At 41.8% G+C, this 13,675-nt stretch overlaps 1 protein-coding gene across 2 annotated transcripts in view; it reads right to left on the bottom strand.

Moving 5' to 3' along the window:
• Positions 1–13,675, bottom strand: part of LCP1 (lymphocyte cytosolic protein 1) — a 72,357-nt gene that overhangs the window by 33,643 nt on the left and 25,039 nt on the right. Inside the window, exon 1 of one of the 2 annotated variants that reach the window (XM_075128562.1) lies at positions 3,790–3,937. The exons of the other annotated variant lie outside the window; for it this stretch is intronic. The gene's annotated coding sequence lies outside the window, so the exon portion shown is untranslated. Of the gene's footprint in view, positions 1–3,789; positions 3,938–13,675 lie in introns of those variants that run through there. 2 annotated transcript variants of the gene reach the window in all.

Genomic DNA, 13,675 nt, shown 5'->3' with positions numbered 1-13,675 from the left:
ATGTTCAGCACCTACTGAGTGCAGAGAGGGACTGCAAAAGAAATCTTAGGTAAATAGGGGACAGCCTCTCTCCAATCGATCCCCCACCCCTATGCAATAGAGTCACGGGGGTTCTGCAAAATGTGGTGGCACGACACCTGGTGGTGGGTTGTTAGACATAACTCAGAGTGTTTACTCAATTAAAGTATGCTGCATATGTATGCAGTATAATAAATCTATTTTATATAAATTCATAGAAGAAAATTACTGTACATATTTCAAGCGAATTAGTATGTAACCAATAACATGGTGCATGTAAAATAATCATAACCAGCTAAACTTTCAAAATATATTCAGAAGGTAAAACAAAGAGCTGCCAAAATATGTTTATGTATAAACTATTAATATTTATTTGAGTTTGGTGTTCCAACTGGATTTATGAAGGATTTTTTCTCATAGTCTCCAGTCCTTTTTGCTTTTTCCCCCCATATGAAAATCTGCAGGTAGATTTCTTCCTGGGGCATACTAAGGGTTATATTGTGTTATCAGTTATGCAGAAATTCTTATTGATTTCAGTGGGGAGTTCTGCTTTTAAATTGAGGTCATGATATGGCCCAAAGTCATTCAGCTATGCCCAGAATACTAGAAATGGAAAAAACCTCTGTGTATCCTACTGTTGTTTGGCTGTTGTGTACTGCTTGCCTATAGGCTCTTGAATGACTTCTGTTTAATTGTCCCTTTATCTTTGCTTCCACAACCTTGCTTAGGATGTCCTTCCCATTAGTTACTATTTTCCAAGTAAACTAAAGTTTCCTTATGCCTGCTGTTCTAAACCTGTTCAGACCCTACATAATTCTGCCTCTCCTTACCTACCTGCCCTTGTATCTTATCACCTCACCCAGCCTCTCTACTCTGCCAGTGCCGTTTGTCTGCTTCTCCCACAACTGCCTCTGCACCTTCCCTCAAGAAAACTCACTGCTGTGATTCCTTCAAGAAACTATCTGACTAAATCATCCACTTTCCTGTTTCTTTGATTCATGAATGAACTGCTCCTCTGCATGGAGGGATGGAGGTGAAATGTTGGGGAAGAGAGGCCTAAGGACACCAGAACTAAATCTGGGATTCAGCATGAGAGAAAGATGGGAGGGTTAAATTGTGGAGGGAAGCTGGGGTAAGGGGAGTTCAGTGTGTCTAACTTTGAAAAAAGAGAACAAAAATGACAAACACCTATCTAAGAAGTCATGTGCCCATTACCACCCTGATGATCATTCTGTTTGTGTGTTTCATCCTTTTCCCCCTCCCACCGATCACCTGTGTTCGTCTTTAAGATTGCATGCACACTCTTTACCTCGGGGCTGTGTCTTCCTGTGTTCAGAAAATGCCTACCATATTAGGTTGCTACCACAATCTAGTCATCCTCACAGTAATAGGTAACTACTAGTAATAAGAATCATTAATAATAATAATTTAACTGATGAAAATCATCATCATCTTCTCTTTCCCTCAGCATCAATTTATTCTGTATCCTCAGCACCCATTTTCCTTTTTGTTAATCGTAAAGGGCCTGATTTAGTACCAATGACCAATGATGAGCCTATGACTGTATGATAACAAGATAGGATTTAGTATGCTAAATGTGGTTTGATTTGCTAAACATATTGCATAACATCATCAGAATTTGACTAGATTCTGCAGCTGTGTATGAAACAGATAAGTAGATGAATTAGTCAACTGTTTTTTTGAAGGCAAGTCACTGTTTAATTTTAATTTATCTCCCTGTTTCGCCACCCATTTCCTATATACACACACTTTCCAAAGTAAGCACATATTTTAATAAAATCTTTGTGATAACCATAGCTGTAAGACCTCCATCAAAATCTTTGTATTAAGGTCATCATTTCCATGGAGTCATATTGTGCCACTGAATTTTAAGCTCTTCTCTCTAATACCAGTACTAGGCCTTAAAAATCAATGGCATGGTATAACACTATCTGTTTCATGCTAATTCTGTGGGCAGAAGAGAGGAGACTATACTCAGTGAATGCCATTCTGCATATGCTTACAGTCAGTTATTTTTGAAAAGTATCTTAAAAATTCTAGAGCCATATTACATCATCCATGTTTAGGCAGAACTCTTAATTTATTTCAATGGAGGCGTCTGATTAAAAACTGACTATATGATTTTTTCTGGGGTGGAGAAGAATGTATTATCATTTACTTCAGCTTCTGGGATTATAGTAAATAAATTTTGACACTATATCAAGAGAGCAGAACTTTCTATCAGCCAAATCACGCATTATGCAGAAATACCTCGCTGTGCTATCAGGAATTTCCCAAATGGCTCATGCTGGTAGTTCCCACTCTTAATGGGATTTTCCAGTAAGAAGGGGGTTTTCTGTTTCTACTCAATGCAGGGGGAGACTGCCTGGGTCCTTCCTTGCCTTCCCCTTCCACTCATTCTCTACTTTCAGGTCATCTGACACCATGGAGGTCTGACCCACCCCTTCAACATAAAGAGGGGGAGATATGTGTATGGAGGATCCCCTCTACATACATGTGGCCCTGAGATTTCACCAAAATGATCAAAACTCCATTTGTCAACAATCCATCTGCATCCCTAAAGAAGTAGCCTCATTTGTAATTTGTTTTTAAGATGATCTTCACTTGATGTTCGCAGGAACTAGTGGACAAATCCTGAATTAAGACAAACTCCCCTTGATGTCAGTGGACTTTTGCCCAAATGAGGACTAAAGACTACAGGATTTGGCCATCAGTTTTGTGTCACATTAACCAAGATTTTGTATCTTGGTTAATATATATTTGTTATTCTTTCCTGAAATTTTAGTGTCATGTATTCAGAACCTGACATCTCATTTCATTTATGGTTTGGAAATCAAAGTCATCCAGAGACATAATGTTCCCCAATGCTATACAGCCAATGCTTAATTAAACTTGAATTAACTTCATGGTGAATCCACACCTGCCTGGCTGAGGGTGGCAGGAAAGTATATGGAAATTATGGAATGGAATGATCAGCAGATAGGTCCTTGTTTGTGCAAACATCACCTGAATGCTCAGAAGAGATAAAGCCACCCGGAGAATCCAGAGACTTGGAACACACAATAAATTTAGAGTCTAAATCAAAGCCGATTCAAGTCAATGGCAATACTTTAACTGACTTAAATGCACATTGGCTGGGGCTTTTAAAAAGCAAGTTTTATTCTGGGGCCGTCCCACATGTTTTTATGCAGAAGTCCCTACTGAAATTAGTGATAAGTTCTGCCTTAAAATTGATAACCCAATATGGCTCCCATTATCGGGGAAGGGACAGCACAGTGAAATTAGATAGATAATAGGTTAGCTTGTATGACTTCCTAACAAGCAACAATTTTAAGCCGTATCAGAAAAAGTAAATCAGCTAGCAAATGTCGGCCTTTTTCAGACCACTGGAACGAAAATTAAAACTACGCCACCACATCAATCCACTCTTATTCTCCCAACATTTTCAAATGGATCAAATACAGACGATAACTCCGATACAAACCGAACGAACGGCAATATACCAGAATAACGCACCACATGTACTCCCAAAGGTTTATAGAAATAATCTGCACCAGACTGGAAAATGATTCATGCTGTTACTGATCCTATGCTCTTGCTCCTGGTGACCACAGGCTTCCTGTGCAGTTAAACTGCTAGAGTGCGCATTGAGGGTGGGTGCACGGAAAAACAACAGGTGCTGTAAGCATACCAGAAATCTAATGCTGTGGTCCAACTCAAACTGAAAGGAAAGATTTTTTGTAAAATTACCTTGTTTGAAAGCTGTAAAAAAATAAGTAGAAGCAGGTTGGAGTGTGCCTAGGAAAACCCTCCTTTCTGATCCGAAGTGCGACTTGTCAACCTTCAGTATGTGACCCCAGTGAAGGAAGTGACTAGAGTGATCAAACGTCATCTGGCAGTGAGATAGATTTTGTCTTTATAAGGAAATATTGCTTACTTTGGGCAACCCTTCCCCCCCCCCCCATCACCTGATTACTCACACAGAGCAGGTCACATTGAAATGTAGAGTTCTTTCCACTTCCTCTTTATGTCTCTTAAAAGCATCTCTCTCTCTCTCTCCTGTCTCTCTCTCTCTATATATATATACATACACTAATACACACTATTTATGCCTCTTCTTTTTCTAAATTAAGCAATTACAGTTTCAGGTCACAGTTCACAGTCACACTAAGGCTCAATGTAAAAGGTGCTTTAAAGTGGGTGTGAATGTAATTTACACCTACTTTAATCCACCTCTACACTGCCAGAGTACTGTATAGGGGCCTTAAAGTAACTGAAAATTAGGCTCTTGGTATGTAAAAATGAATCTTCAGTACTATGGGAACTTGGGGTGAAATCCTGGCCCCATGGAAGTCAATGGCAAAACTCCCATTAATTTCCATGGGGACGGGATTTCACCCTTTCTCTTTTGACTCTTTTGAGCAGTGTTTCTTACTGTTTTAACTTCAGTGAGGTTACTCCTGGGGAGGAAAAAAGACCCTTAATCAAAAACAAATAGAGCACCAGCCATCAGACAAACTGACTAACTGGACCACCCTACACCTGAAGATGTAGAGTGCTTTGGAACCCCGCACACCTGAATTATAAACCCCCTGGTTAAGATCCCATCACTGATGCAAATACAGCGATCTCGGGGTGGATGTTATCATATGAAGGTATGGTATTACAGTGAAACTTGCACAGGAGTTCTCTCCACAGTAGGCAACTTCCTGTTTTAGGAGACCACCCCAATTCATGGGAAATGATTGCCTAGGAAGGAGTACTGAGGAAATGGATCTAGTGGTCATAGTGGACCATAAACTACATATGAGTCAACAGTGTAACACTGTTGCAAAAAAAGCGAACATCATTCTGGGATGTATTAGCAGGCGTGTTATAAGCAAGACATGAGAAGTAATTCTTCCGCTCTACTCTGCCCTGATTAGGCCTCAACTGGAGTATTGTGTCCAGTTCTGGGCATCACATTTCAGGAAAGATGAGGGAGAAAAGTTGTTCTTCTTAACCTCTGAGGATAGGACAAGAAGCAATGGGCTTAAATTGCAGCAAGGGAGGTTTAAGTTGGACATTAGGAAAAACTTTGTAGCTGTCGGGGTGGTTAAGCACTGGAATAAATTGTCTCTGGAGGTTGTGGAATCTCCATCATTGGAGATTTTTAAGAGCAGGTTAGACAAACCCCGTCAGGGGTGGTCTAGATAATACTTAGTCCTGCCATGAGTGCAGGGGACTGGACTAGATGAGCTCTCGAGGTCCCTTCCAGTCCTATGATTCTATGAATTCTGCTCAACTGTTATGAGTAGATTACGTCTTATAAACAACAGATTTCTGGTGGTCCCTGATGTGCTTGTGTAATCATCAAAAAAAGTATTAGAAATGACTGGAACTCAGCAAACACTCATCAGAGATCTTATGAAAAAGAAAGATTCAATTTGCAGGGCACATTTTGCGACGTTCAGCAGCCGATGCATATTTACAAGCACTGGAAGGGAAAGTTAATGACAGAAGAAAACGAAACAGAAAAAGAAGATCATGGATGGATAATGTGGTATCTTGGCTATAGCCAAAAAGAGATGAGCAGAGAATCATACAGCATGGGCTACAATTAGTTGCAAACCTCCAGTAGTGGAGCTGCTGAAGAAGATGTGGCTGCTGAAGGCAGGTTTCATTGTATATAATACCTGCTTTTGCTTAGCATTTATATCGTGTTTTTCATTTTTAAAGTGTTTTGCAGACATGAATTAATCCTCACGGTCTTCCTGTGATGTATATAAGTATTACTATCCCCATATTCCAGATAGGGAACCTGAAGCAGAGAAGTTAAGGGACTCATTCAAAGCCACATAGTGCTAGAGCTGAGATTCGAATGCAGGAATTCCTAGAGCCCAGCCCTATGCTCAGAACACCAGCTCATTTCATGTGCTATGACTGCAGCATGCTACTTATTAGTACTAGTTAGGGGACAAAACTGGAACCTTATTGTACTGGGCCTTTGCACAGGTACACAAACAGTGAGTCCAGTGTCCCCCATCTCAAACCCAGGGCTGGTCAGTTCTATAGACAGTAGTTTAGATGAGGTCACCCCAGGGAATTTAGATAATGACATTATCATATTTTCTGTATTCTTCATCAAATTCCTGATGCATCTCAACAACTTGTTCAGTGTGTTTTTGTTTGTTTTGTTTTTACCACAGCTCTGCATTAAGCAGAGATTTTCATTGACTGTCTACAGTGACACCCAGGTCCCTTACCTGAGTTGATAGTCAATTGAGAACCTTGTAAAGTGTACGAGTAGCTAATTATTTTCCCTCCAGTAGTCATTACTTTGTATTTAACAACACCGAGCTTCATTAGCCATCAAGTAGCCCATTCATCTACCATCCATTCATTCTTGTTTAGGTGTCTCTGAAGCCTCTCCCAGTCCTCTCTAGTCCTGACTAAAATAAATAACTTTGTATCATCTGCAAATTTTGCTACTTAGCTACTCACTCCTCTTTGAAGATCATTAATAAATACATTAAATAACACAGCACCTCAAACGGTGCCTTTTCATGTCTAACCTCTCAGCACTGACATTGTCCCCCACCTATCTGCCCCCACTCTTCTGTGCCTGTCAATCAGATAAGGCCATTCCAACTCAGAATCCCTGCACTGGCTTCCCCTTGCATGCTGCACTGAGCTGGAACTTCTCATCCTCTCCCTCAACTCCACCTTGGCCGGATAGATCTGGGACCTTACCTCTCACTACATCCTTTAGCAATCTTTCCCTTCTCCCAGGGTTGATCCCCTGTTCATTTTTGTAAGAGGGCCTACTAGCCATTTAAGGTTGGTGGGGGAAGTCTCTGGAGACAGTATGATCCTGTTCCAGATTTTGTCTGGAACTAGACAAACCTGTGGGACAGGGGGTGTAGATGATGAGCAGGAGGAAGTGGTGTTGTTGTGGCAGTAGTCTGGCACAAAAGCCCAGGCTGCTCCCTTTGTTTAGGGCCTCGGACTAGAGTTCCAGTGTCAGAGTGGGCCTCTCACCCCTCAGTGCTGAGGGTCAAACTGGGGCTGTGAGCTTCCACCCAGCCAATCTCCCTGGGACCCAGTGAGCAACTCAGTGCATTAGCAAGACCGGATGAGGAGGGGGTTGGGCATAAAAGCAGCTTCCTTCTACAGTAGTACCAACCCTAAAAGTCAAAAATTGAGTCAGATGCCAGTAAGTCATGAGATTGGTCTACGACTCATGAAGTGGTTGGTTTTAGTAAAGATGATGTTGTGGTTTTGGTGTGTGTGTTGATTTTCAAACTCCCCCCTGCCCATCCCTGATGTGCGTGTGGCAACTACAGTTTGCCAACTATCCCAAATTCACAGAGTAAAGTGAATCTGGACCCCAGTGCAGGAGTTCCTGCTGGCTGCCTGAAGGTACGGAGCTTCCAGCCTCCCACCCAGACCCAACACTCTAAGCCATTCATTCTGTGCCTTTCTGCCCCCACATCTGCCCATCCCCTGCTCAGCAATTAATTGTGGACCACCCATCCCCTATATCAGTTCTGCCCTCAGCCCTATATCTGTCCATGTCCTGCCCACCAATTGCACCATCCACCCCACATATCACTTTTGCCCCTTAGCATACTTCTGCTCCAAGCACAAGGGTCCTTCATCCTTCTCTCCCAAGCCTTGGGGGGCAGCTGCAATGGGTTCCTCTTCTCCCTCTTCCTAGGCTTGGTGTGGTAGGGAAGAACTGGAGGGAAGGGGCAGAGAGCAAACTGATCTATTATTCACTTCACCCCCTCTGAGATGCTGGGCTCTTTCAGCCATCCCCTCCTCCCCTCAAATGGTGTCAGCTGCTTCCTTCCTCCTCTCCCCAAAACCTTTTCTGGGTTCATGATGGGAGGGAGAAGAGCTCCACCTGGCTCCTAAAGCAGCCCTGATTGGTTGCTGTATACCAGAAGGCAGGCAGTGCGGAAGGCAGCCAATCAGAGGGGGCTGGCCCTGGTCAGGACTGGAAATGGGTGAAGGCTGGAGCCTCTGGCATCCTCCAGAGGTTGGCTTCAGCAGTAGCCCGCACCATGTTCCTGGTGATAAAACCACCAGTGATGCCAGCGCTGGTTCCTGTGGGATCAGGAAAGGCTCCGCCCAGCTGATGTTGGATCATATTAAAGAAGTTCTGTATTAAAATCACAAATGAGTTTGATTCCCCATAGTTTAAATTTTGGTGGAGAATTGCGAAAGGGAGAATATTGGTAAAAAACCTCAGTTATTGTAAATATTGGTGTGCACACCGCCAGCTCTATTAAGCTAGGCATTTCTATTAGGTTAACCAGACCTGCTGGCCTCCGGGAAGGTAGCAGGGGACCTGCTGGCCTCCAGAAAGGTAGCAGGGAAAATTCATTTGACTCTTTAATTCAAAGTTGCAAAACTGACAGACCTTTTCACTAGACACGGGTAATTAGTGTTGTTTGGCTTTGGGATTTGGCATTTAACCCTTAAAAGGTAACTCAATGCTTTACAAAATTTAAAATGTTTTTAAGTTGTGGCTACAATAAGGCAGTCAAAATCAGAAGAATAGAAAAAAAAATTCTGGATTCTTTTTGTTTGTTTGGTTGGTTTTTGTTTGTTTGTTTGTTTTTGTAACAAAATAGCAGATGAGTGCTCTAGTAAAAAAGTAAATAAATAAGAAATTAAAAAAGACAATGCCCCTCTGAAGCAACAGCAGGGGTGAGGTGCACAAAACAAAAAGAAGTAATGTTAGAAACACTGAGCCTTAAAATGGCTCTGAGTGATCAGACTGTCACTGTGATAAAGGTACATGAAAACTCTCTGTAACCAAAAAAAAAAAAAAAAGAAAGAAAGAAAGAAAGAAATAGTTACACCTTATGTAAAAATTGATATGGATAATGTTATAGAAGTTAAACTATGGAAGGAATGTGCATTTCCCCCAGAACATGTGCATGGTATATTGTAGAAGGGGCAAAAGAAATGCAAACATTCCATGCTACTTAATTAAAATGCTATTAGGGCTCCAAAGGGACCCAGAATAGGTTGGGTTTTCTTTTTCAGATTGCTGTGTGTTTTGGAAGCAGAAGTTAAAAGTAATCAAAACTCTGGTGAAAGTTGATTGTGTCCCTTTTAAAATAGAGTCTCTGAACTGCTGATGGCTTTAAATCCAAAAGCAGGAAGCGTCTGTGAAAATGCAGCAGCACAAAGGAGCTGCAGATAAAGGACATACCTGGTCAGCAAACAAAGGCATGGTATAACAAGATAATTTTAATAAATTTAATGATAATAAGTACCCCTGTAACAATGTATAGTGTGTATGATTTTTGGAAAAATCCTTTAAGGTCATATGGTAATGATGCTTCTCAGCTATTACCATTAAACTTAAAGCTTAACACATCAGGAAAAACATTATTAACTTGGTCTGCTGTATAAGAAGGAAAACTGAGGTACCCCACCTCAGGGATTTAATGTCTAAACAGTGGGATAATTTCCCCATAACCCTTAAAAGATAGACACCATTGAAACCTGGCCTGCCTATAGAACAAAAAACATGAAAATATGGGGGTAACTCCTCTGTTTTGCCTGTAATCAGCAAGGGTATTTGTAAAAGAAATATTTTAAGCAATAATCTGCCACCCCAAAAAGGGGTAGAAACATGTTTTTTTTTTTCTTTCAGAAAATCAGGAAAAGCTGATGCCCAACTGAAGAGCAACCCACTACCATGAATCTACTGTCACAACAGAAATTGTGTTTTGTGTTCTATGTTTTGTCTTGTTGCTAGCACTGTTGTGTGTTTAAAAAAGAAAAAAATACTGCAGACCTGCAGGTACTTAAAAATAAATTAAGCTCTCTGTCCTAGCTACAGGACAGCCTGAAAGAAAAACAAGTACATGCCAATGTAGACTTGGTCCAAATTGGTCTGGGTAACCTAAAAGCCCGATGGAATCTTTGGCAATGGCTTAATACTACCACATGGCTTACGCAAAAGAAAAAAAAATAGAAATAGGAAACTACACAGCCATAGCTATGGGATGCACTGAAATGCAGATACTTGCCCTAGCTACTTTGGAACACAAAATTTCTGGGTCATATTGGGAAATATTAAGGGTTTGATGCATTTGTTAAAACAAAGAAAGAGATAATTGTTTGACACTTATCAATATGAATGGATGCAATACGTTTCCAGTATTATAAACCAGACTTGTTAATGGGAGAAATTGTTGTCAAAATTGTACACCAACAGTCCCTGGAGGCAAAGGTATTGAAGGTTAGCCCACTCCCCATATTACACATGGGATCCTTCTGGCTACCCTGGACCTCGAGCCAGTGGGCTGGGGAGGGAGGGAAGCTATTGGACACTAGAGCTTGTACCGAATGGACTCCTCAAAAGTGGGTGTGCCTCACCTTGCCTGTTGCCCCAGAACCTTGTAGTAAAGATACATCACTAGGATCATGTATGTGGGATGAATTGGAATCACAAACTCAAATTGCCTCACAGTACCTTATCTTGAATAGGCTACACAGAAAGAGACACTGACGATTATAAATCTTAGTGTCAAAAGGGGGATTATGTTGGATCATATTAAAGAAGTTCTGTATTAAAATCACAAATGAGTCTGATTCCCCATAGTTTAAATTCCAGGGTATTACTAATTAAGAGGTCTCTTGGTTTTTGGTACTGCTTCTCTCCCATTATGTGTGAAACTTGCAAGCTGCTAATTGTGTTAGTACATTCTAAGACAGAGTCTGTTCTCAAAGCAGTTCTTTGTAACAACAACTACTCACACAGAGAGAGACTCAAAGCAATACTCTGTAACAATAAAAACAGCACCCAGAGACTCCCCGCCCTTTTGTTGTATTCATCTCGCTTTGTTAACAATTGTGATTAAAATAGAGATAGAGGACGTATGTGGATGGATGCTTGGTGTGGATAATAACTGAATGATCAGGGAGGTGCCAGCCTAAGGATGCAGTGTCTATTGGCTGAAGAAGGCGTCAAGTGGAAATAACCAGAGGACCCCCGGAGGGCAAAAGGGAATCCACCCAACAGCCTCAAGAATGGGAGAACCAAAGAACAAGATAACATCTGGCAGCACGGAGCCATCAGGAATGTGCTATCTGCTGATTGATTTAGCAACAGCATGATGAAGTAATTCCCATAGACTGGCATAGGAAGAAATTCCTATAAAAATGGACTCTAGAAAGTGAGAACTTTGGGGTCTGATTCTGCAAACCAATTTCCAGGAGCGTCAGATGTGCATCTGACAAGGCCCTGCTCCCTCCTCATGTCCAGGCCACCTGGCCAGTGGCTTGGCATGAGCAACTCTAAGGCTGGTAACTATGATAACAACCTTGCAGAACCTGTGTGTGTGTGTGTGTATGAATGAATGTGTGAATAAATATGAAATTGAATGGAATGTTATAGCTATAACTAACTGCTTACTATGATTCTTTCTGTATTCACAATAAATGTGGTATTTTGCCTTTTCCCCTTTAATAAGATCCTGCTGGTTTTTATTTTATTGGTATAACACTGAGGCACCTGTCTCAGGAGGGGTGAGCTGCCCATTGCTGTTTGACATGGTTACTGTTTCAAAAAGCTTCAAGGCAGACCCCTCTGGGGAGGAGGGACCGTGGGCCAGGGGGAGGGAGGGAGCATGCTTTCTTCAAAAGGACTGGGGAAGTAAAGCCCCCTTGTTTGCATTTCTGGAAGAGAACTGCATGGGTATCACCTGTTGGTTTGGCCTGCCACAGTTTCCTACTCCCATCTCCACACCTTTTTCTGGGCTTCCCCCCCTCCCCCCCGCCATGGAATGATTTCCCCGTGCCCAGTCTTGGCTTACAAAGCCCCTTGCTCTCTTTATTCAAATCCCTCCTCACCTCTGCTGAAAAATCCCCATTTTTGTGAGTGAGCGGGACCTGTTTTACCAGAGAGCATGCAGCGGGGGGCTTCTAGGAGCAGAATCGGTGCACAAACACAGATCCTCTGTGCAAATGGCCCTGGCCTCCTGTTCACCCTTCCTAGGATCCCCTCTTCTATAACAATACAATTGCCAACTAACTTTCAGGGGAGCCTAACAAAGTTTTCCTTCCCCATTTCATGCCCCCATGCTCTTTGGTGCATGGACTAGCTGGGGTCCCCCCAAGGATTTTGGGGAAGTCAACTACATTATTCTTGATTCAGTCAGCATTGATTTAGGTGGGGGAATTCCAGTGGGCTTTAGGGAAGAGACAATACCTCAGAAAATAGCTAACCTCATTCCACAGCATGGATCATGATCTCAAATGAATCCCAGTAGGGGGCTTCTGCCGGTTTGGAGGAAACTGGAAGCAATGCTAAGGAGACTGAACTTCCATCTTCTGCACTGCCTGCTTGAGTCCATCAAATTTTCATTCCCTCGGCCCATGGAAGCAATGGGGATCATTTGGACCTGACCTCTCATGACTTTTGGGGATTTGTTTTGTTTGGGGGTGACCATTTGGCCTGTTCTCCAAGGGGGAAATCTCTGCCTGCCTTCACTTCCCAACCCTAACAGGGTGAAGGGGGGAGGGTGTCTCTATGAGTTCAATGGGAATTGAATCAGGACCTTATTCAGTGAGAGCCTGCTGCTGCTCCCATTGAAGTCAGTGCATAAAATTTTCAAAAGCAACTAGCAATTTAGGTGCCATTTTCAAAGGTAATGTGGGCATTTAGGCACCTAAATCTCATTGAAAGTCAATAGGACTTAGACTTCTAAGTGCCCAAGTCATTTTTGAAAATAGGACTTAGGTGCCTAAATCACTAGTTGCTTTTGAAAATCTTACCCAGAGGCAAAAATCCAATTGACATCAAGAGAACTATAACCTGACTTAAAAGGAACAAGCAGCCTCATTGATTCCCTGTGAATAATTCTAATTTTTGGGAGGAAAGCAGGGGGAGAACGGATGTATAAGAAGATGAAAAATGATTGGCTAAACAACAGTGTAAAATCAAAGCAATGATAAATAAGTGAAATAAAAGATACACTTTAATGCAGATTTAATAGGCCATATTCTACCATCTGTTATTAAGCAGATCCCTGCACTGGTTGCAATAGGGAGTTCTGAGTAAGTATGACTGATACAATATGAGCCCCTTTTAGGTACAGCTAGGTGGAAGTAGGCCAGTTTAGAGAAGTCTCTGCCTACTATTAAGTGAAACAGAACAGCTGTGAGAAGAAAAGGAGTACTTGTGGCACCTTAGAGACTAACCAATTTATTTGAGCATGAGCTTTAAATTGGTTAGTCTCTAAGGTGCCACAAGTACTCCTTTTCTTTTTGCGAATACAGACTAACACGGCTGTTACTCTAGAACAGCTGTGGTGTATCTTTTTTTGTTAGACAACTAGCCTCTTGGCACTCTACTTATACAACTAAGGTAAAATAGTGGCTGTGAAATACAGAAGTGCTTATTTTGGCTGTAATGAAAAATTTTTTAATCTTGCTGGATCACACTATGTCTCAAATAGAGTCTTATGCTGAACGCACAAATATTTCCAAAAGGGCATGAGTTACACCAGTGGTTCGCAAAAAGTTTTATAGCGACGCCAACAATCATGATTTTATCACAAGTCTCATGAAAACTGGTGTACCTCTTAAAGCCTGAGCTCCTGGAGACGAGTGATTATGTAAGAATCTC

Source organism: Caretta caretta, chromosome 1 (assembly GCF_965140235.1).
Source record: "Caretta caretta isolate rCarCar2 chromosome 1, rCarCar1.hap1, whole genome shotgun sequence".
Lineage (NCBI taxonomy): Eukaryota > Metazoa > Chordata > Testudines > Cheloniidae > Caretta > Caretta caretta.
Note: the sequence above shows the minus strand (reverse complement) of the source record. Positions and strands in the feature narration are given on the sequence as shown.